Source organism: Sinocyclocheilus grahami, unplaced genomic scaffold (genome assembly GCF_001515645.1).
Source record: "Sinocyclocheilus grahami isolate Dianchi unplaced genomic scaffold, SAMN03320097.WGS_v1.1 scaffold53.1, whole genome shotgun sequence".
NCBI lineage: Eukaryota > Metazoa > Chordata > Actinopteri > Cypriniformes > Cyprinidae > Sinocyclocheilus > Sinocyclocheilus grahami.
Window position 1 is genome coordinate 957,119 of NW_015505232.1, and position 23,243 is coordinate 980,361.

Consider the following 23,243-nt stretch of genomic DNA (forward strand, 5'->3'; position numbering starts at 1 on the left):
AAAAAACTCAACTATTAAACCTAGATAGATCCAAACAGGCTTTTGAAGTTGGAAAGAGATCACAAAACTTTCTTTCTTAATAATCAAACGAACCGCAGTGAAATCGAATTACATAAATATGACCCCCACACAACAAAAGACCCCGACTTCACAATATAAACCTTGACCTTTGGCCCTTTCTACGGCAATCCATCATCACAACATGAGGCAGACCCCCACCCCCTCCGGATCAGCCCGGGACAGAAATCCCTCTCCGAGTATCTTACTCCAAAATAAGATTTTGATTTGCGATCATGTAACAAAATCTCTTCCTCTCCGCTCCCACCCCTCCCTCCGTTTCTCGCGGCTTCTAAGCTGCCATGCACTATAGTTTGATTACAGTGGGGAAGAAAAAGCGCCTGGCCGATGAAGAGAGCGTCCCGGACCGGCCGCTCTTAAAATGCGTGACATTTCCTTGGTGGGAGCATGAGAACCGATTCTCCACAATAGCGAGGTCTCCATGCCCGGCCAGTAACCATGGAAGCAGATGCTGTCGCTCTCCCCTGCCCCTTACCTCCCAGCGGCCACGGGCTGCTCCACACTCAAAAGAGGGTCCGCCTCAATTTCTCTTCATCCCGACTGAACTTGCGTGTTCTTCAAAGGGAGCTATTCAGCAGGTCATTGGTCTAGACTTGTTTGCACGGTCCACAGAGCAGCCTTGATGTAACCCTTGCTCTTTGCCTGCCGTGGAACTGCAGTCTGCGGGGAACGCTGAGGATTTGAAAAGAAGCCCGTCCGATTTTGCCATTGTGCCTTTTCATTCATCGATCGAATGCATATCGAACCTTCTGTCGGTGCATGTGTGAAACAGTTAGCTTAGCCAGCATTTTTTTCCTTCTGGTCAGACTTGACTGCTCCTTCCTCATTTCTGATTTCATTTAATGATCACTCATTTTTCTACAGATTTAAAATTATTTTTCAATGTATTAGAAATCATTCTTCTTTTTTTAATGGGCTATAAATCTTTTTAATTGTATTTTTCTATCCTATTGTCTATACTACTACTTCTCCTCATCTTTTACGTTAAGGTAAAAAGGCAATTAATGCCTTTTTAAATAATGCAAGTAAGAAAATAAAATTAGATAAGAGTGACAAAAATAAAAATGCTAAAGTAATGAGATTTAAACAGTCCATATGAACATGTTGCCACAATATTCAACTGTAAAATTAATTGACATAAAAAATAGGAAATTTTAATTTAAAAAGCATGTACATCCAGGTTAACCTGACAGATACATTTTAACTTATACTTCATTAACTAATGCCAAAATGAATTAACACATTTTCATACTAAATATGAAAATTCTGTATTTATGTGTGTAGGTCTTAAATGATTCCATTGTCAACTTTTCTCTGCTGCCCTTGACACACACACACACACACAGTGTAAATCTATTTAATAAATAAATAAAATAACTAACATTTAAATGTCAGTCTCAATCAAATATTAAACATCCTCATTAATATGAAATACAGCATGCAAAAGCTTAACATTTTAATTTTGTATTTTGTATTTTTCTTTTTTTCAGGTTTTTAACCACAGGATTTCAAGACCTAAATCTAGAAACAAGAATTACATTTTAATAATTAATGACACTACATTGATTTTCACAAATTCTAATATTTTCTTAAACGAACAGCCTTTTCAAATAAAACATTTTAAACATTAAAAAAATTGATATTTTACTCTATTTCATGTTATCATATAATCATTGATTATTTTAAGCTTTCTAGGAGATATTTTTAAATAAATTTCCAGATTGTATTTCACTTCAAAGAATTTTAAAAAGTCAGCAGTAAAGTGCACTTTGAAAGATCCATGTATCTCTCTCTGTTCTTATTCAAATGATTTAGACACACAGAGACGAAAGACTCGCTGTCCATCTGACGCAGAGACGTGGAAGACGGACAAAACCACAGCAGAAAGTGAGCAAATTCAAAGGCAAAGGAAGGAAAGAGATCAGCCAAGTGAGAAGACAATGTCATTGTTGTCAGAATGCAGAAAATCAATGGCATAAAAGCAGAAAGGAAAAAAATTAGATCTGCTATAGGAAGAGACACACTACGAATAAAGAGCAGGGCAATTTTACCGCAGCTCCCTCAGATATGAGCAGACAGCAGAATTGCATTAAAAACGTGATGTTTTACATAAAATCTGCAGCTCAATGTTTCTGAAGGGTGATTTATAAGATAACTGAAAAGGTTTTGCCTTGTAGACATACTGTGAATGTTATTAATAAACAATGCAAACCTTTATATTTTCTAAAGGCAGTAACCCAATTATTTGATTCAGGCTTGCAAATATTGTTAACAGAACCGGCTACAAAAAATATAAGATTACTAAATATATATATATATTACAATTACAAATATGCATTTCAGACAGCTTAAATTGTACTTCATAGTAATTTATGTATCATTTGAACACATAATCTATAATAACATTTGAACATATAGTATAAAAATATCACATTCTAATACATTATATATAAATAATAGTAACAACAATGATGCTGATTATTACTTTTAAAGAGCAATTATAAATAGTATTTCCAATTATAATATAAAATATTCTATGTTCTAATGATTAAATCAGCTATGTAAGCTCAACAGCAAGTTCACAAAAAACAGAATCTGTGTGCATATTTAAGTAAATTGTAGGGAGGAAAAAATATTTCTATTTTAAATATTATTGAATTATAAAAACAGAAATATACAGCAAATCCTAAGGGATCTCATTATTTAAAATGTCACTCATACATGCATTTAAAACACAATATAAAACACATTCTTTTCTGTTTTCTGAACAAGCCAGTATAGGGCAAATCTGAAATAAATATCAGCATCATCTTCTTAATGAATATCATTTTTTTTATATCTATATTGACAATCTATTTACTATTTTAAAATATTAAATCATTCTTAGTATGGAAATAATGTTGCATACAGTGAAGGTCATGCTTACAATTCAAAAAGCGAGATGTAAAGCTGAATTCTCCTGCTAGTTTGTGAGAAATAAATGGGGCGTTCAGGAAGACCACATGCAGAGATCCACTTGGGTGGGAAAGACCGCAGAAAACACACTCCGGCAGCGTGGAGACGGAGAGTTTAATCTCTTCCAGAGAGCCACTGAACCCACGCCGACACAACCACAACCATTCAGACCAGAAACACATTCAAGTTTAACTCTGCAAAGAGCCTATTTGGCAGAAAAATTGCTGAAAATTAAACAAAAGATACTATGAGAATTAAAAAAAACACACTGTAGCTAAATCCATCAGCTTTTCTTAAAATCAATCAGACCAAAATAATCCCCAGCCCGAATTCTGATCTACATCTTTATACAGGCTGTCATTCATCCATCATGTCTGTGCCGTAACTGAATGACACCAGGACAAAACTGAATAAATGGTGCGGCGAGAGGAGCGATAGACTATCAAAGTGAGACATTTTAAAGGGCACCATAAAACTGCTACAAACAGTGAGAGTCTATGGTTTTATGTTCGTTCACAATTTGGATTGTTAACTACCTGCTGACAATCAACCCTGACAAATAATAAACAGCAAAGACCAGGGTTAGTCAAAATCTTTGCTCAAGTCAATATTTCTTAGGTTAGATTTATTTTTGAAAGTCAAATTCCGTGTAGGCACACAAAAAAGAGCTATTAATTTTTTATTTTAATATAAAAATGCATCAGAAAAAAATGCATTGACCATAATTAAAGGATGCTTATTGCATCCATAAGAACAATTGAACGTACCCTGTCTGTTTGGGCTGGAAAGGGGCAACACTGAGAGCCCCTCGGCATCTCCTTCACTTTATAAAGCTTTCTTCTTTGACATTTAGAAGCCCTCCCACCCCCTACAGTTCAAACATACATTCACCTGCTTTAAGACGTTGCTGCGGCAGACTCATTGTTCTTTAATGCATTGTAAAACGACCCTATTGTTAACTTAACTGCACACAATAGCTAATTAACAGCTTTATTACCCATTACTGCTGTTAAGTTTTGCAAGTGTTTTAACCATCAAGCTTTTTCTAATGAAAAGATTTACATGCAAAAACACACATATTAGATTCCGCAATCATATTGACAGGAAAGTGCAAGCAAATCTAAAGCTGGGAAGATAAAGTCCCTCATTCCTGATCTCAGATCAGCTTGACAGGAACAAAAGAGCGGTCCTATCATTACAGCACAAAGAGCTTTTAATTATGTGCAGAGCAGTAAATGCTCGTCTGTAAGACAGCGGGATGCTCAAGCTCCTGGAGTGTCTAAACACCCACATTTTAAGGACGAAGTAATGCTCTAGCACAAGTCTCTCCCTTGAGAAACACACACACACACAGAGAAAATGTGCTCATGGTATGACGTCTGCTTTTCTGACTCATTTAATGTTTTGTTTTTTTAAACCCAAATATCAAAGTGACACAACCCAGATATCCTCTGCCAAAAGACACTCATGATGTCACTGTGATATTTAAAGGGAAATTCCAGTGATTTCACTATATACAGGGTGTCTCAGGATATAGGTCAGACACTTCTCTGTAGCCAAAAAAATGAACTAGGCGTTTGAGGTCACTTGCAGTCCTGACCTACAGAATAATGTCTGGTTCAGCCCTTAGCAAATACAACGTGAAACAAAGGAGTCTGAGCATCGCTGAGAAATTACATACTTAAAAACAAAACCACAAATATATTGCAAATGCTTCTAAATATTTTTCAATCCAAATGTGTACATTTAGTACAAAATTTGCTAATAATAAATTACTTATAACCAAAATGATAAGAACAAAAATATATTGCATCACAAAATACATTAGTATTGTTGTTTTGCTAAAAATGATGGATTTTAAAAGAATGCAGTTTTTACAAATAAAATCTAAATCTACAAAATATATACAAATTCATTTTGTAATGATCAATATTGTTGATTTAGCTAAAATATAAAAGATATAAAAATAAATTCAGATGATTTTCAAAATGTAAGAGATGCACAAAAGCTTCTAAAGCTGTGGAGGAGACAACTGATGCACTAAACAGATCATGAGTTTAACGGACAGGAAGCTGCTAACAGTGATAATGACAACCATTAGAAGGGAAAAACCAAAGTAAGACAATAAAACGTGTAACTGTGTGTTCGTGTGAGAGGACTCTGATTAACACATAATCAGGAAATGTAATGTGACATGGCAGACCAGAGCCAAACCGGAGGAAGATTTCTACCAGGACAAATGTTATTATACAGAAAGAAAAAAAAAATAAGCCTGAGGAAACATTATATATCCTGAAACACTTTTTGTGCCTAAGGCAGAAACAGAAGAAACTGCCAATGAAATTACATTTGTTTCTTCTATACCGGATGTGTTTGGAATAGTATAAATGAATAGAATATTATAACAATAGAACATAATGACTCAACAGTGAACCCCAAAACCTAAAACCCAAAACTATTAAATATTCTAAAATTATTTTTATAAAAAAATTAAATTATAGATAAAATATAATGATTATATATATTATATATATCAAATATATACATAAAAAAAATAAAATACATTGTATAAAATAAAAAGTCTCACCGTCAATCAGTCTATAAAAAAAATGTAAAATTACATGTAAAAATGTATTACTCTTTCATAAAATTATTTATTAATTCAATTAATAATTAATAAAATCTAATCTTTTATAAATTTTTTTTAAGTCCCACTGTCTCTCAGCATAAGGGAACAATTTAAAAAAGAAGCAACCAATTAATAGAGTGACGGCAGAACAATCTACAAACAAACAAAGCCAAAACATGATTCCTGATCAGATCCCACAAAACATAAAAAACAAACAAACAATATATTAAGAGAGGAGAATTGTGGTCTCTTTTTGACAATGCTAAGCTGTATGTGTGTGTGAGGGAGAGAAAGAGAGAATGTGTGTGTGTGTGTCGGGAATCTGAACGGGTCGGGGTGGTTGGTGTCTCCGGGCAGTGGAGAGGTCAGGACAAACACAAGCTGCTATTCATGGACAAATCAAGTTTATGTGAGAATATGCCCCCCTCTCTCAGCCCTCATTACCATCTGAATGCTTCATAACATCAGCGCCTGAAAGTGTAAGATCCTGTTAGAGTGGAAGTCAACAGAAGACCGAGAGCGAAAAAAAGAAACAAAAAATTCTTCTTTACCTTGTGTCTCTTCATATAGAATACAGCCCCCGAACCCCCCTCTCTTAAACAACACCTCCGCCATATGTAAGCCTGACACACGGGTCAACCCCAATGTCAAGCAGAGCGGCTTGGCGATCCAAACACACACGTGTGCACATATGAGCACACACACGCATCTGCAAACACAAACACACACCATTAATATTCCACCCAGGCTGTACCATCACAGATCTGATGGGTTCATCCGGGTTACGAAACACACCTCATTTCCTGTGACGCCATGTCAACGTTCCAAGACCCGGAAATACGGGGATGTAGAGATAAAAAAAACAAAAAAAAAACAGAAACAGCCTGTGCTCTTTAAGGTGGACCCACGGAGAGGAGGTCATCAAGAGCGGGGACAGAACGGAGGAGGATACTGAGAAAAAATAGGTGGTACTGACAAATGAGATCCCTTCCACAGACACAACAAGCTGCCCGAATGCCGTTACAATGAGGATTTACACCTTACACACACACACACACACACACACACACACACACACAGGAATCAGAGTTTAAGTATGTAAAAAAGCCTTCAAAAAACATTTACAAACTTGAATTAGTTTTATGTAAAACCAGTAGAATTTTATGATATCTCCTCATTTATATGTGTAGCTAATTTACATTTCGCTTTGATATAGTTTTTTGATTTACTGACATAAGCCACATCATTTTCATAATTGACTGCCAAATGACTAAATGTAAATGTAATGTAAAAGGATAGCAATTATAAAACAAACAAAAAAGTTATATTCTGTAAATCTGAGGCATTCTTTTACTGACATATTCATATACACAAATATTTCAGTATCTGTTATACAGTGACAGTATAATAAATCTCAATATTTAATGCTGTATATTTACTCATTCTTTCTCAACATTCTCTTTGACTCTGTAAAACTCATTTTGATTCTCTCTAGAAAAATGCATCCACAAAAAGGACTTAATTATTATTTTTACACTGTGAGAAGAGAAATATGCCAAGCTACCCATTAAATATAGAAAGGATGAAATCAGTTAAATTTAGGCAATTTTTTTAATTGAACTAACTGTCAAAAGTGTTCAGATTCCCCTTATATGTGTGTGTGAGAGAGAGACAGAAGCAAGGAATAACTGATTTAGTCATATTATTACATAATATAATAGTAGCCCCTTTCAGTTTTTTGCCTAGCTGAAATTGTCATGCTTATTGAGTTAGATATTACAAGTTATTTTAATAAATAGAGTAGAAATTAAAAGTAATTTCACCATATTTGCACAACCAGTTTCTTGGTCTTTTTAATTAAAATGAACAGATCGGAGAGAAAGAGTGAAGAGATGTGTAACTTTAATATACGCAAATCTGGAACTGCTTCATTAGTATGCAGTTTAATAAAAAAAGAAAGAAAAACACCTTTGCAACTGACATCAACCAATCAGATTTAGGATTGTAATAATGCTGATTGTAAAATAAAACTAATTACCTCGCTCTCTTTCAGAACCTTAACCGGGTAACTGTGAAATAATTCTATTTAGAATGTTTAGAATTATTTCATTTGAATTGAAATTCTGAAAGTAACCAGCAGACCAAACGAATCAACATGAGCTACAATCAAGAATTCCAAAACACAAGGCATGTCTAATTGAATCACAGTAAAGGATCCCAAAGGCAGCTCTGTGGTCTAGGGAACATTAACAACATTTGAGGATTGAACCAAAGACGCCGTTCCAAAAGAAAAAAGGCTTGATATTGTGTTTCTGTCCACATTGAGTCTTCTGTTGACCTTGATGTGGAACAGGTCTGACATTGCAGAGAAACACAAAATAATGACGTGACATCAGCTCAGCTCTCGGTTATTCCAAAGATACACTCAAACCTCTGCTGCCCAAAAGCCCAGACTTATGCAAGTGACACTCCAGACAGAGCCAATATGGACCCGATCTCAAATATACCCTGACCACCATTAAGGTCTGATCTTATTACAGTGTGGTCTGGGGATTTCAACCAACGTATCCCACCCCCTCTTTCCCCCCTGACACCAGGGCACAGAGTTCACCGCGCTCGGCTGCTGGCAGACGGCTCCGGTTCAGACTTCTGAGTCCCTCAGCTGTGTTACGCCCACCCTCTGCTCCGGTGGACCCCTCAAGAGCTTTCTGTCTCATAAGCGCATGCATATGTTTGCCTCTCCGGCCAGCCGTAAGTGAAACCAATCACGGAGGCTGTAAACAGAGACCCAACCCCACTCCCTGAAGGCCGGTCCCGGCCCAGATCGGGTTCCCGCTCACAGAGAAAAAGTCTTAGTGTATCGTCCTAGTGGAGAGCTTTTAACAGCAATCAAATTTTGTTCACTTTTAAAATGTTTAAATCATAAAACCAGAAAATAATTAAAGAGAAAATGTTCAACTGCAACATTCACCAGATCCACAAATCTTACATGCAATTTAAAATGAATAAAAGGATATTAGGGCTGCACAATTAATTAAGATTAAGATTACAGATGGAATCATTAAAAGCGACAATTATAGCAGTGCATTTATGCCCTGTTACATAAAAATACTTGATTTAAAACATGTTTTGCAGCAGCTGAGTATTGCAAACAATTACAGTCTTGCAATGTAGATGGTTTACCCTCCAATAACTAGAACATGGCAATTATAATAATAAAAAATTATGTTCTATCAATTAATTCTATTAATTCCATTAAGTATGATTAAAATAACATCAGAATTTTAAAGCCCTAAATGACATGAATAACTTAATTTATTAAAATAATATAATATATCATAATACAATATATAGTATTATATAGTAATATATAATAATACATGGGTTAAGCCTCAATGTCAAAACTAGAACATGGCCATTATTTAAAAAATCTGTTCAATTAATCAAAATAATAATTGTAATTAAAAAACATAGGTATTTCTTCTAATTGTGCAGTCCTAAATGACATGATTAAACTTGAAATGTATTAATATAATATACTATAATGTTTATATTTAATTAATTACAATTTATGTCAATATAATCAATAACATTTTTGTAAAACACCTGCACTTTTGAAAATGTGGGGGGAAATAACTATTATAATCTCCACAGTCCTGCTCTTGAGACGTCAAGTAAAGGTGAAAAAAAAAAAAATTCAGAAAGGGAGACGGAGGGAGGCTGGTTAGCAGAGCGACAGCCTCATTTTCAACCTCCATCTATTCATTCCCTGCATTTCAATTATTTTAGATGTGTAATCCTTTCACTCTCAATAGCAAATGTAATCGTCCCCATGGCCACCGCACCAGACCGGTCAATATAAACCTAGACAACTCATTACTTCACAGGCTGCTGTCTACAGATGCTGGAGACTTCATGAGCACAATAGCAACACAAAACCCTGCCGCTATTGAGTTTCCACTTCCCAGATCTCCCTTTATTGCCTCTAAACCTGCCTCTCAAGGGCGCTTTAGTCCAACACATACACACACAAAGCATTCCCCTGTGTCTGCCCCAAAACGGGAGGATCCCTTTGTATTTTGAGGAATTTTATTCTCAAATAAAAAATCTAAAATATACTTGACATTTAAAGTATGTTAAATAATTGTTAGCATGCTCATTTCACAACTTAAAATAGCTTTTGTAGTTAGAGAAGGTAAAAAAGAAAGAAAATTAAAGGTTAGATAGCCTAAATACAAACAGTATTTGCACAAAAATTTTAATACAACAGCTTTACTTAAAAATAAATCATATAAAAACATGAGTCACATTTCATCAGAAAATCTAAAGAATAGGGATGTAACGATTCACTCAACTCACGATTTGATTCGATTCACGATTTTGATTCGATTCGATTCGATTCACGTTTTTTGGGGGGTTTTTTACAAAATGAGATTTAAGACAAATTATAAATTAAATGTGTCCTTTTTATTATTGCTTGGACAAAATGCTGCACATTTCTTTGTGAAATTGAAATATAACTATAATAATATACTAATATAGCACTTGCATATCATTGCTCTTTTGTTGGTTTTGATTGCTTCTATTGTCATCATTTGTAAGTCGCTTTGCTAAAAGCGTCTGCTAAATGACAAAATTTAAATATAATGTAAATGTACAGTAAATAACAAAACTAAATTGAAATTTTAAAGCAAGCCCCAAATCAAATACATAAGTAACACAAATAAAAAGAAATCTCTTCATATAAAAAATAAGGCGTTGTCTGTGCTCTTTCCATTTAAAATTAGAGGCAACCACTGCATTTTAATCATGATCCAAAACAAAGATGCTGCATACATGCAACATGAGCAGTTTTTTTTATCTAAATTAGATTGTATAATTTCGAAATTTGAAGCAAAAACAGAATGGGTTGACTTCAGTTTTGTGAAACTATTGTATGTACAGCATACTAAAGTCAAATGTTGCCTTTAAATATGCTGAAATAAGTTACCTGTCAAAAGCAAGCTGAAAAGAGAGAGAAAGAGAAAAAAACACTAGCAGCAGGCTTTTTGAAGGATGACCAAAATCAGTCACATTCTTTTATTTTCAGTCTTACAATCATCATAAATCCCTCCTGGAATAGGTATAGACCCTTAAAATATACAAAAAACTGGTCTATATTTTTATAGAAGATTGAGTCAAATTAAATTTGACTAGAATAGGCAACTTTCAGGCCGTCTGCTGGGGATTTCAGAGCTTTTTTTGGTCTTCTTTCAGAGCGATCTGGCCCATTCAATGGTTCTGAATGAGAAACGGATCAGTGCAAACACACACAGTCTCCAGTTCAGACATGACATCATCTCTTTTATGGCTCTCCAGGACATGAATTGTGTGTGTGTGTGTGTGTGTGTGTGTGTGTGTGTGTGAGAGAGAGAGAGAGAGAGAGAGAGAGAGAGAGAAAGCTTCTTAGCGCCTTTTTTTGATAACAAAACCTGTGTGTGTGTGTTTCCCTCTATAAATCACATTAAACCAGGGATTTGAAACCTTTACACTGACAACTGTAGTCAAACTAATAATTTGTGGAGTGTCAGAATCTGGTTAAACTAATGAACTAAAGCCTGAAGGAATGCAAGGGAGATTTATGTTTTAAACAAAATGTCTGTGAGACTTGAAATATTAAATTAAAACAAAAATAATTATTTTAAATAATTATTTATTTTATTTTAGCTAAATGAAGAAATGCTGGATTAAAAAACAAGTATACTTCTTAATATTTAAAACAGCTCAGAACTGATAAAAATAAATACATAAATAATGGATATTATTTATTAAAAGTAGTTCTTGAAAACCCTGGTGATAGAATCAAACCTGGAGAAGCTGCCTAAAATTATTTTCATTTAATTAAGATAAAATGATTACTCATTAGAATGGAATAATAATCCAAATGTCATGTAAAAACTTGATCCAAATATAATATGAACAAAACTTATTAAAACAAGTAATAGAAAGAAAGTGAAGTGTTTCTGTTCACGAGTTGTCAAAAAAGTTTTTCAACCCTGAACTTTCCAGTTATGATCATTTCTAGCATGAGCTTCTGCAGAAACCTAATACCTAGAAAAACATGTTTTATGTAAAACATGTCGGCAAATGACAGTGTGACAAATTTACAGCCTGCGAAGCAGTTAAACACATTCGGCACTCTGCGTTCTGCCTGTCAACCGAGAGCAAGTACGCATCCACCTTTTAACCCGTTAGAACCGCAGCAGTGCGACAAGAACACACACACACTCACAAAATAACAATGTTCCTTTCCTTCCTGTCAAAATAACTAAGTTAAGAGCAGCACTGCTCATTAGGGACTGAACCAATGTTCCCTCTAAGCTGTGCCACTTCTGATGCTGCTCCAGCACAGACCAGAACAAATGCAGACTCAAAAATCCGAAAACAATAGTGTTTCTACAGCCTAATTAAAGATATTACAAATCTTGTAGAAACACATTTGATTTATTCGAGAGACAAGGACGGCATCCTATAACAGTATAAGCAGTTCAAGTTCATAGCGGTGCAAAATGAAATTGTTTCCAAACATACGGAAGCCCACAAAGGTCATGCACTATTATATTTCATTTTTGTTTTTCAGATCACAGACTATTATCTCCACTCAACTCAGAAGTTGAAAACAGTTAAGCCTATATACAGTATCACCAATTTATATCTATATCAAAAAACAATATAATCCTGCCATAGTTAGCCTATATAAAAATATAGATATAAAACACACAAACTGAGAGGAAAACTGACATTTCCTAGGTTGTGATATGCTATATGCCAACTAAAATTTCTAATTATTTCGCATGGAGCTTCAATTATGTCATGCTAGATGAGAAAATGTATCTCATCTAATCATATAAATGTTTCCTAAAATATAGTTCAAAAATAATGTGGTAACTATAGATGAAATATATAGTAATTAGAAATTGTGTGTGCAAATACAGAATGACAGAGAAAGCCTATTTTTTCTTTTTTCTTATATAATATTATATAATTTATGCATTTTCCTAGGTTTGTAGTTACTGTACAGTTCTAGTACAGTGTTTCAGAAGTGTTTCTTCTCAGGTGACTGATGGGTTCGCCCAATAGAAATAGGTTTTCCTCATCATGAACCTCAAATTAGATGAAACATTGGTCTAAACTGAGGACTGGAGAGGAGATCAGAGACAAGATCTGTGTTTTTTAAAAGCCTGGCCATCAACTTGATGTGCCCTGAAGAAACTTTAATATAGAACAGCAAAGAGCCAAAAATAAACCATCTGCCACAAAGACTTCAGAAGCCCTCATTAAGAAGGTGTGCAGATCTGCTACTTCAGAGGATAGTGACCTACATACCTAAAATAGAGAACTAGATTCAGCGGTGGCCCCTCGCTCACTCGCTCTCTCTCTCTCTCTTTCTCTGTGCTATGTTGACAACTAAACTGCGATATCCCACCTTACACAAAAAATGGCCTGGAAACCGAAAGCTAAGCTAAAACTACTCGACTCCTTTGCCTTTTTGCACTTCGCCTTTTTTCTTTTCGCACATTCCCTCTTTTTCATGCCTCTGGCCGTGCTTTGAAACAGCACTCTAGAAGAGAAAGCCACACGTTAATGCCTGTCCAAACATCTCATTCCTGTGACAACAAGGTCATCTGAGGGGGCAACAGAAAAAGGTGAAGCAAGGCTTCTCCTAAAGAAAAAATACATTTTACAGGACTCAGGCTCTGGAAGAACAGGTGAAGTGCCACAGCATCAGACAGACAGGCTGTCTAAAAACCAAATCACATGAATAATGGAAAACATTAGACTGATGAAATCCAAACAAAAAATGCTTTTTGACACAATAAATATAGTTGGACTAAGAAATGACAATTAGACTTAAAAATGCCTCAAATTATAGTTTTGCCTCAGCAACTATTTACTACAAATATGTATTGTATATTACAACACAAGTAGTTATGATCTATTGTTCCTGAATAAATTAACCAACTTGACACTAAACTTTGAGAAATAGTAACTCAAATTGTTCACTTGAGCTAAATATTGCATATTAATCAGCCTCTCAATGAAATCATAGCTTGTAAAGGTTAACAAAAGATCCTCAATACATGATTTAGATACCATATATATTTAAATAAAAATATATTTAATTTCTTTAAGGTTAATGCTACTCGCTTAAAAAGTATTCTGGCAAAAAAAAAAAAAAAAGAATAAGTTCAGATATTTCCTTAAATACTATATTAAAGCAACACTGATTCAAAACCCGGCAGCCATGAGTGTGTAACAGTGCGAGCGAGTCTCTGTACAGTCCTTCCAACAGTTTACGCAAAGTTTCTCACTCTCTGCCAAGTTCAAAGCATGCTGTCGTGTCCCACAACTTCCAAAAGCAATCCCAGAGGATTCACAAACATTCATAAAACGTTCTTTATCAGATCGCAGTCCGTATTTGGTTTGCACATATACACACAGCACCGATGCCTCTGGCCATGACCCTTTAGCCTAGCTGTAATTCAAAAGCACAAAGCTCCCTTTTCACGAAACCTGCAACTCAACGCGAGTGATAAACTGCCCGAGTTGTTTCTCACAGGAAACTGAGTTCTTGATGGTTTAGAGAGGCAGAGAGAAGCCAAACAAAACAACACAAAAAGGACAACGAGGACTGTATGATCCTTTGTGTCCATGCAACTTTAGCAAAAATGTTTTAAAAAGGCAGAGTACTCACAAAGAACACGAGTGCCTGGCCTTGTGAAGGAAAGAATCCTACTTGTTCTGGTCAATTTTGTGTTTTGCCGCCGCCATAAAAATCTCCCTTCAAGCCAGAGCTGCGGAGCTGGCGAACCAACCCGAGGGCCCCCGGGAAAACAGCCCCGGCACTGGCTGCCTCTCAGGCTGGGAAACCGGCTTCTGTGTGGGGAGCAGCTGTTCCCCTCCACCTCCTCCTCCTCCTCCCAACCGCAGCACTTCTGTACAACCACACAAAAGCGGACGGAACGCGGCTGCCTCCTCCCAGCAATCGCACAAGCGCAGACGAGCAGGGCTGAAAGGCTGAGGCTGGTGGTCAGAGAGGCAGGTATTTAGTTCGCACCGTTTTCTAGTTTGTGGAGTCGCTGCTTTTTCAAGAGTGGGAGGGGACAAGCCGAAAGCTTCTAGGCGAGGAAACGGCACATAATCCCTAACGGCAGAAACTTCCTACTCGCTGGCAATAAGCAGGATATCCCCCGTCCGACGGAGCAGGAATGCGAGGCCTGCTTTCAAAGAGGCCCAGGTATAAATGGGGCACAAAGTCACTTCAGCATGACCTGCGGGTCAGAGATGGCAAGTGCATGTAAGAGAGCCTGTGTGTGTGTGTGTGTGTGTGTGTGTGTGTGTGTGTGCAGGATATCCCCCGTCCGACGGAGCAGGAATGCGAGGCCTGCTTTCAAAGAGGCCCAGGTATAAATGGGGCACAAAGTCACTTCAGCATGACCTGCGGGTCAGAGATGGCAAGTGCATGTAAGAGAGCCTGTGTGTGTGTGTGTGTGTGTGTGTGTGTGTGTGTGTGTGTGTGTGTGTGCTTAAGCAGGTGTAACCGCTAAACAGACGTGTGTCTAGAGAAAGTACAGCACTGCTGAAACAAGAGAAGAGAGACAATCATTTGAGATTTGTAACTTTTCATTAGTATATTAATATCAACCTTCAAGAGAGTTCTGTATTATAAGAATTTGATTTACTCTTCTTTGATAACATCTAAAAAAATGTTTTTTACTTATTTTACTCTTATTTACTTTCTTAATACATTCTTTTTGTGAAAGAGTGTCATCCTAATCAATTGGCAAAGCAACTTGCTCCACGTCTGAAATGACTTTCCTTTTCAGCTGACATCATCAAGCCCTCTTATTTTTTAACTCCACCCCCAACCACCCATCAGAATAGCATACTACCATACTACTCCTACTATTGCTTACTATCACACAGTGTTTAAATGTTCTTTATCCACAGAAAATTTGCAGCATACAAGACAGAATATTGTATCCCTCAATATTGTATCCCAAAGTGATGGATGCAGAGTGCAAGTAATATTAGTTTTGATTTTAAACTCTTTCTTGACATTATTTTATTAATACACTGTCAAAAGGCGGGGCATTTTTAACACCAAATGAAGCCAAACAAAACAACACAAAAAGGACAACGAGGACTGTATGATCCTTTGTGTCCATGCAACTTTAGCAAAAATGTTTTAAAAAGGCAGAGTACTCACAAAGAACACGAGTGCCTGGCCTTGTGAAGGAAAGAATCCTACTTGTTCTGGTCAATTTTGTGTTTTGCCGCCGCCATAAAAATCTCCCTTCAAGCCAGAGCTGCGGAGCTGGCGAACCAACCCGAGGGCCCCCGGGAAAACAGCCCCGGCACTGGCTGCCTCTCAGGCTGGGAAACCGGCTTCTGTGTGGGGAGCAGCTGTTCCCCTCCACCTCCTCCTCCTCCTCCCAACCGCAGCACTTCTGTACAACCACACAAAAGCGGACGGAACGCGGCTGCCTCCTCCCAGCAATCGCACAAGCGCAGACGAGCAGGGCTGAAAGGCTGAGGCTGGTGGTCAGAGAGGCAGGTATTTAGTTCGCACCGTTTTCTAGTTTGTGGAGTCGCTGCTTTTTCAAGAGTGGGAGGGGACAAGCCGAAAGCTTCTAGGCGAGGAAACGGCACATAATCCCTAACGGCAGAAACTTCCTACTCGCTGGCAATAAGCAGGATATCCCCCGTCCGACGGAGCAGGAATGCGAGGCCTGCTTTCAAAGAGGCCCAGGTATAAATGGGGCACAAAGTCACTTCAGCATGACCTGCGGGTCAGAGATGGCAAGTGCATGTAAGAGAGCCTGTGTGTGTGTGTGTGTGTGTGTGTGTGTGTGTGTGTGTGTGTGTGTGTGCTTAAGCAGGTGTAACCGCTAAACAGACGTGTGTCTAGAGAAAGTACAGCACTGCTGAAACAAGAGAAGAGAGACAATCATTTGAGATTTGTAACTTTTCATTAGTATATTAATATCAACCTTCAAGAGAGTTCTGTATTATAAGAATTTGATTTACTCTTCTTTGATAACATCTAAAAAAATGTTTTTTACTTATTTTACTCTTATTTACTTTCTTAATACATTCTTTTTGTGAAAGAGTGTCATCCTAATCAATTGGCAAAGCAACTTGCTCCACGTCTGAAATGACTTTCCTTTTCAGCTGACATCATCAAGCCCTCTTATTTTTTAACTCCACCCCCAACCACCCATCAGAATAGCATACTACCATACTACTCCTACTATTGCTTACTATCACACAGTGTTTAAATGTTCTTTATCCACAGAAAATTTGCAGCATACAAGACAGAATATTGTATCCCTCAATATTGTATCCCAAAGTGATGGATGCAGAGTGCAAGTAATATTAGTTTTGATTTTAAACTCTTTCTTGACATTATTTTATTAATACACTGTCAAAAGGCGGGGCATTTTTAACACCAAATTGATTGAGAAATGCAATATATATATATATATATATACACACACACATTTTTATTTGCGAAGATGATACCTCGCCACTTGCCGATTTATGCATGCACTTTAGATTTTTGCACTTGGCAGACACTTTTATCCAAAACCAACTTTTATTGCATTTAAGGTACACATTTCAAAAGTGAGTGCATTCCCTTAGTACTGAACCATGACCCTAGTCTTTACTGTCTGAGCTACCGAACACTTACATTGTACCATACCCCTGTTTGAAAAGAGGAATTATGCTTACTGTTTTATTAACTATTTAAAAAAAATGTAGGCTGCATGTAGTATATACCGTGTTGTATTCAGTTTGCTAGCAGTTGATTCTGAACACAGCCACAGAAATCTTCCAAAAAACAATCAATTTTCCAGTGGATAAAAATTCTGCCCTACACTTTTTCCCGTTTCACAACACATTACGAAGTAAGATGGGCTGCCATTTCATGTTAACTATGTAAATAGCAGAACTAGTAAAAATGTAACAGTGGAGGAAATGTGTTCAGTGTTTTTTTTTTTGTCACCTTCTCCGGAGGCTGTTAAACTCCAGATATCAGCTGCTGTGCTGGCTGGGTCACTTGAAGAGAGGCGAGTGGAGAATGTGGAGAATTCAAATCATGTTTAATGAGGCTGTGGGTCTTTTCAATCACGTCACCATTTCAAGTGCCTGCAGCCCAAAAAAATTGTTAATGTCAGATTAATACTTGACAGTGTGACTAATTCAAACTGGCATTTGAACTCATTTTAAACATTTGGAGTAACTTAAAAGAGTGATGTAAATAAAGGCAATTTTAATACCAAATATCGTATTATAAATATTTTAAATGACTTTAAACCTTTACCTATACATGGTCAGCTTGGAGACAATTACATTTTCTTATGGAGGCAAAAAAGGTCTGAATCAACACAATCTAAAGCCAACAAACAAATCAGACTCCTTAAACCACAGTATAATTTTAAATACAAAACCATATGTACCAAAAATGAACATAAAACAGACCTAAATAAACTATATTTAAGGACCAACTAAGATAAGCAACTTGTATATATTTTCAAGTTACACTCGTCTGGACTACAAGACTAGATACATTAATTTCAAACCATCTGTAGAATATTGAGAACCAGATTTAATTTCTGCTGCATTTGATGGAGGAATAGGAACATGGGTTACTCAGACTGCAGTCTCTAGGGCAGCGGTCTGAAACCCTGATGTAACTCTCACTAACTGACAGGTGATAACACACAAGTAACAGCTCTGGTGACTGACATGCCATCCAAACACTTCACAAAATATTTAAAATAAAAATAATAATAAAATACCCAAAGCCAAATGTGAAACTACACAAGTTTATCTATTGAGATGCAAAAAGAAGCAAAAAAACAAAACAATGAAAAGCAAAAATTTGTATGTTCATTCAACTAATTCAACCAGAACTAACATTCTAAATTAACTTGAATGCCTAGCATGGACGAACTTTCTTCCAGCAGATTTTATGTTTAAAAATGGGAAATTGTGACAAAAGATAACCCCTTTATCCTTTGTCGTACACCTTCATACCAGTTTCTAGACTAAAAAGTCATTCAGTCAAACCAGAAGTTTTGTCAAGATCCCTAGACAAATTTACTATGATTTTTAACTTACAGCTTAAGCAAGATTCAAGCCAAGATTTATTTACAAACTAGGCCATTTGGTAGTGGTCAACCAATGTAAGTTTTTCAATGACCAATGCTCTATATTTAGAGAGCAGTGTGCCTGATATAATAATATTTACTCTAGGTAGTACTTAAAAAATTTGACACCAATATTTGAAACCAACTCAAGGGGAAACTACCACTTTTGTTAAGCTGTCAAACAGGCATGGATATCAATGATGCCAATATTCTCAAAATGGACAAATATATCTAAAAGTGTGTCTCTAAATTATCTAGTGTCATTTGGTAAGGATTGATTGCCATTTGAAAAAGAGAGGGATACAGAGAGAAAGAGAGATTGACGGCACGTCAGAGGTAAGTGAAACTCTGGAACCTGTCCAGGGTTGAAATGCCCTAAGAGCTATTCATCCATCTCATTGCATATTTCCTGTAATCAGAGAATTATGGTGATTGAAAGTGATTGGTCAGGGTCAGCACTAATGCACAATAAAACCAAATGCAGAGCTGGGAAACATGGGGACCGATCAAAAGGCCCCAACCGTGCAATCCCGTAACCAGGACAAAGACAGTGAAGAGAGATGGCCTTCCATCTGCGACGCCGCTCCGACTCCTGAGGCAGAATCACTCATTTGGAGAGCCAACCGGCCTTAGAAAAAAAAGCTTTACGATGAGTCTAATTCATTATCGTATGATGTCACAAGGCTGCTCACTTGTGATTGGTCGCAGAAAAGGCCCATTTGTCAAAATAGGCCACTGGGGGGACGCGATTGGCTGCCGGCTCCTGGTAACAGTGCGGACCGTGTGGAGACAGAGCCCAGCTTGTCTCTTATTTGTCGACTGATGGGAATCTTGTTCAGCCAGCTGCGTTTCCATGGATGAGGCACCTTGAGAGGGTCCCAAAACCACCCCGAGCCCCCCTAACTCTCTCAACCTGACTGCCCCCATCCCGACCCATCTCGCTATAACCGCACACCCCGCTGAGCTGCAGTGTTTGTGATAAAAAATCATGGTCTCTGACAACCAGACGCCAGCCGCTCGGAGAGAGCATCATTAAACGCGAAGGAACGGATGGCTGGCAATTTCAACTCATTTCTCTCTCTCTCACTCTTTTGTGATTTTATTATTTATTTATTTTTGTCTGGAGGTGGCGTGTTTTTCCCCCCGAGCTTTAGCACACTAAAGAAGCGACCGTTGATTGATATTCAGTTCAAGAATGGAAAAAAATCTCTCGAACAAAAAATATCTCCATTGAATAGCTTTGAACAGAATGTCCTCTCTAGCTGGGTTCTCAGAGAACGGCCTCTGGCTGCCTCAAGGGACCGGGGATATTTTTGCAGCCGGTTACGCTCTGTATCCAGTCCTGGTCCTGAATTTCGTCGGAGAAGATCATTCTGAATAAAATAATACTGTAACAGAACATACACAGTAAATCAAACACAGTGTGCTGTGCCAACCGGCCAATCACAGGGGACTCGACACAGCAAAAAAGACAATAGAGCGGCCATATTTGTTCAGTTCTCATTTTAACTGCTGATTCAGAGTCAGATCATTCAGCAAATCTTAAGGATTCTACCTAAGCAGAATTTTTAATGACAAAACAGATTTACAGAAATGGAGCAAAATAAGACAACTGGGGTTTGCATTGCACCTATGGCATCTCACAAAAAACAGCATGCTGAGAAAGACTGAGAGTTGATTAAATTCAAATTAAAGATGAAAACCAAGATCAATTGTTTAATTATTAATAAATAGAAGGTAGGAATGGTTACAAAAACTGGAATTGAGTTAATATTTGTGAACTTCCGGTTCCATTGTCTCAAATTCAGTGAGTTTTTGAATGGATTTTTTTATTAAATGCCTGCAATAAGGTCTTTGGTTGACACAAGCTCAAGATATTTTCACACTTTATGACATAAAATAAATCAGTAATACCCCACTAACAAATGGCTAAATGGGACTACAGAGGCTGTCACAAAAAATAAACGTCATCACACCAAACAGGAAAACTATTCTACTTACTAGTCCACTTTTAAAGCCTTGTTGTGTTCACACTCACGCTTTTACAAAGTATTCTAACTCAAACTTTCTGACTGAAAGATTTGTCAGAGGCTAAGCAGTGGTGATGAAATTGTGTGAACTTGTTGAAGTTTGTTTATAGCCTAGCTTATGACAATTGCATTTAGTCTACAAATTTGATAATGCTGCAATGATTTTACCCTGATGAACAAAATGTTTAGGCTAAGTATCATTCATTTTCTTGGTCAAAGAGCTTATTTTCTGTAATAATCTAAAGCCAATGGAAAATCCTATTAAAGGGAACCAAGGTGATGCGAACTTCCAGTTCCCTGCAGCAGTCAATTTTTTTGTAATTTACTCAATTGTCATGTTGTTCCAAACCCATATGTTATTATTTTCTGTAGAAAAAGAAAATCTATTTTTAAATTATTCTTATGCAGCTCTACAACAACAGTTCATAATGACCAGCTCAAAATAGTACAGAAAACACCATAAAATAACTCAAAGTCTTATGATATCTCAATGTGATGAGAGAAAAAAAAAGCTAAATAAAGTGAAATGCAGATCAGGTTGGTCATCAATGAGATTAAATATTACTGATTTGAGAGCTGCAGCACAGAGGAAGATTTTCAGTGAATAAAGACTTTGGTGTCAGTCTGTTCATCATACAAAACTATAACATGACTTCAGAAAACTTTAATAAATCTGAAACAAAGCTGAAATAATCTAAAATATAAATATTAAATGAAAAACTTAAGCTTAAAAACTCACACTGTAAAAAATGTGTAATTTTAACTGTAAAATATTAATAGGTTAACAGTAATTTCCTGTACCATAGACAGGGAAAATCTGTAAAAGTGGCTGTTAAAAATGTATGCGTCTTTGAATCATTCATTCAAGAGATTCATTTTTAAAAAACTGATTCATCCAGTAATGAAACAGGTAAATCTTGAGTGAGTCATTGAATCATTCCATTCATAAATTCCATGAGATTTTTAGTTGTCTGTTTTTTCTTCAGAATTAAGAATTTCTGCAGAACAACCTCGATTAAAAAGAAAAATGTAAAAATAAAAAATTATAAAAAATGTATCCAGAATCGTGCAGCTTTATTTAGCACACAAACAGCTCTTAATCAAGTATTTTTTATGCAGCCGGCTGATTTTTGTTCATGGTATTCAGCAGCAATTAAACGTTTTGCAAAAAGAGACACAGAATAAATATGTTTGATATCTAAATGTTTAACTTCCTTTTTTTAACCACACTGGAATCGAAACTGGGAATCGATAAGGATCGGAATCAATAAGCAGAATCGGAATTGATCAAATTCAAACAATGCCCAACCCTACATGCCATTCAGTAAAATGATGACAAATGGCCTCACATTATTAAAAGAAGCAGTGATTTAAACAGGCCCTTGCATTTTGCGATGCATTTGCTAACGTCTCTGTGGACCCACAGCAGATGCAGAGGGCAGCTGAGCCTTCGATTTTTGACTCGCACGGCCAATCCGCGACCCCCGGGCCCGAAGTGTCGGGTGTCACCGGGCGTCTAGACAGTCAGACAATGAAATATCTCCATGGAAACGGGCAGGCTGTTATCAGCGGAGTGTGACAGTCAACAGTTGGGACAAGTCATGTTTAACAGATACACCGCCTGACCTTTTGATAACAAACTAATACAAAAAAAAAGCCCCCGAAGGCATCAGAAAGCAATGATTCATTGAAGTGAAGAAGAAAGACGAGAGGACAAAAACTCAATTACAAGGTAAGCAACAGTTCCGGTTGTCTGGACGTGGTTAGATAATGACACATAAGCAGATAAATCCCTTCACAGATTAAGATGGTCCCAGTAAAGCCGCTCTGCAGGAAATTCATACTGAGGAGTAATCCAAGGCTGAATGCACATATTCAGGATCAGGAGGGAACAAATGTAATAATTGAAGAATTAGCTATTGAACCCATATTGGTCGACCATGATGAATACTGGGGGAATACGGATGCCCTGGATTAATATATCCCTAAAAAGGCAATAAGGAAAACTGCAAAACTTGTAAGGTGGGAAAACATCAATTTATGAATTATTGTATGGTTGAAACAATGTTATTAAGAAACATTATTACATTATATAATGTTTCAAATTTTTTGAATTAATGTACATTCATATAGTCATGTCTTATTAAACGTAAGCTTTAAAAGTTTTTTTAAGTCCACAACTCTTGAGGAAGATTTCTCATAACTTTTCTGTTTTTTTAAACACAAATGTATATCAAATTAAACAAATTCAATTCTGTTACCAGTACACCATATCTAAAATATTTAAATAGGCTAACGTTACGTTTATAAATAGCTACAAACCCAAATTTAGCCCCAAACTAACCAGCTTCCTCT

At 36.7% G+C, this 23,243-nt stretch overlaps 1 long non-coding RNA gene across 2 annotated transcripts in view; it reads right to left on the reverse strand.

Annotated features, from left to right (window-relative positions):
• The window catches only part of LOC107583370 (uncharacterized), a 56,147-nt gene extending 41,251 nt beyond the window's left edge, over window positions 1–14,896 (reverse strand). For both annotated transcript variants that reach the window (XR_001609033.1, XR_001609032.1), the window contains exon 1: window positions 14,397–14,896. This is a non-coding gene — a long non-coding RNA (uncharacterized lncRNA). The remainder of the gene's footprint in view (window positions 1–14,396) is intronic.
• Between the last annotated feature and the right edge of the window lie 8,347 nt (window positions 14,897–23,243).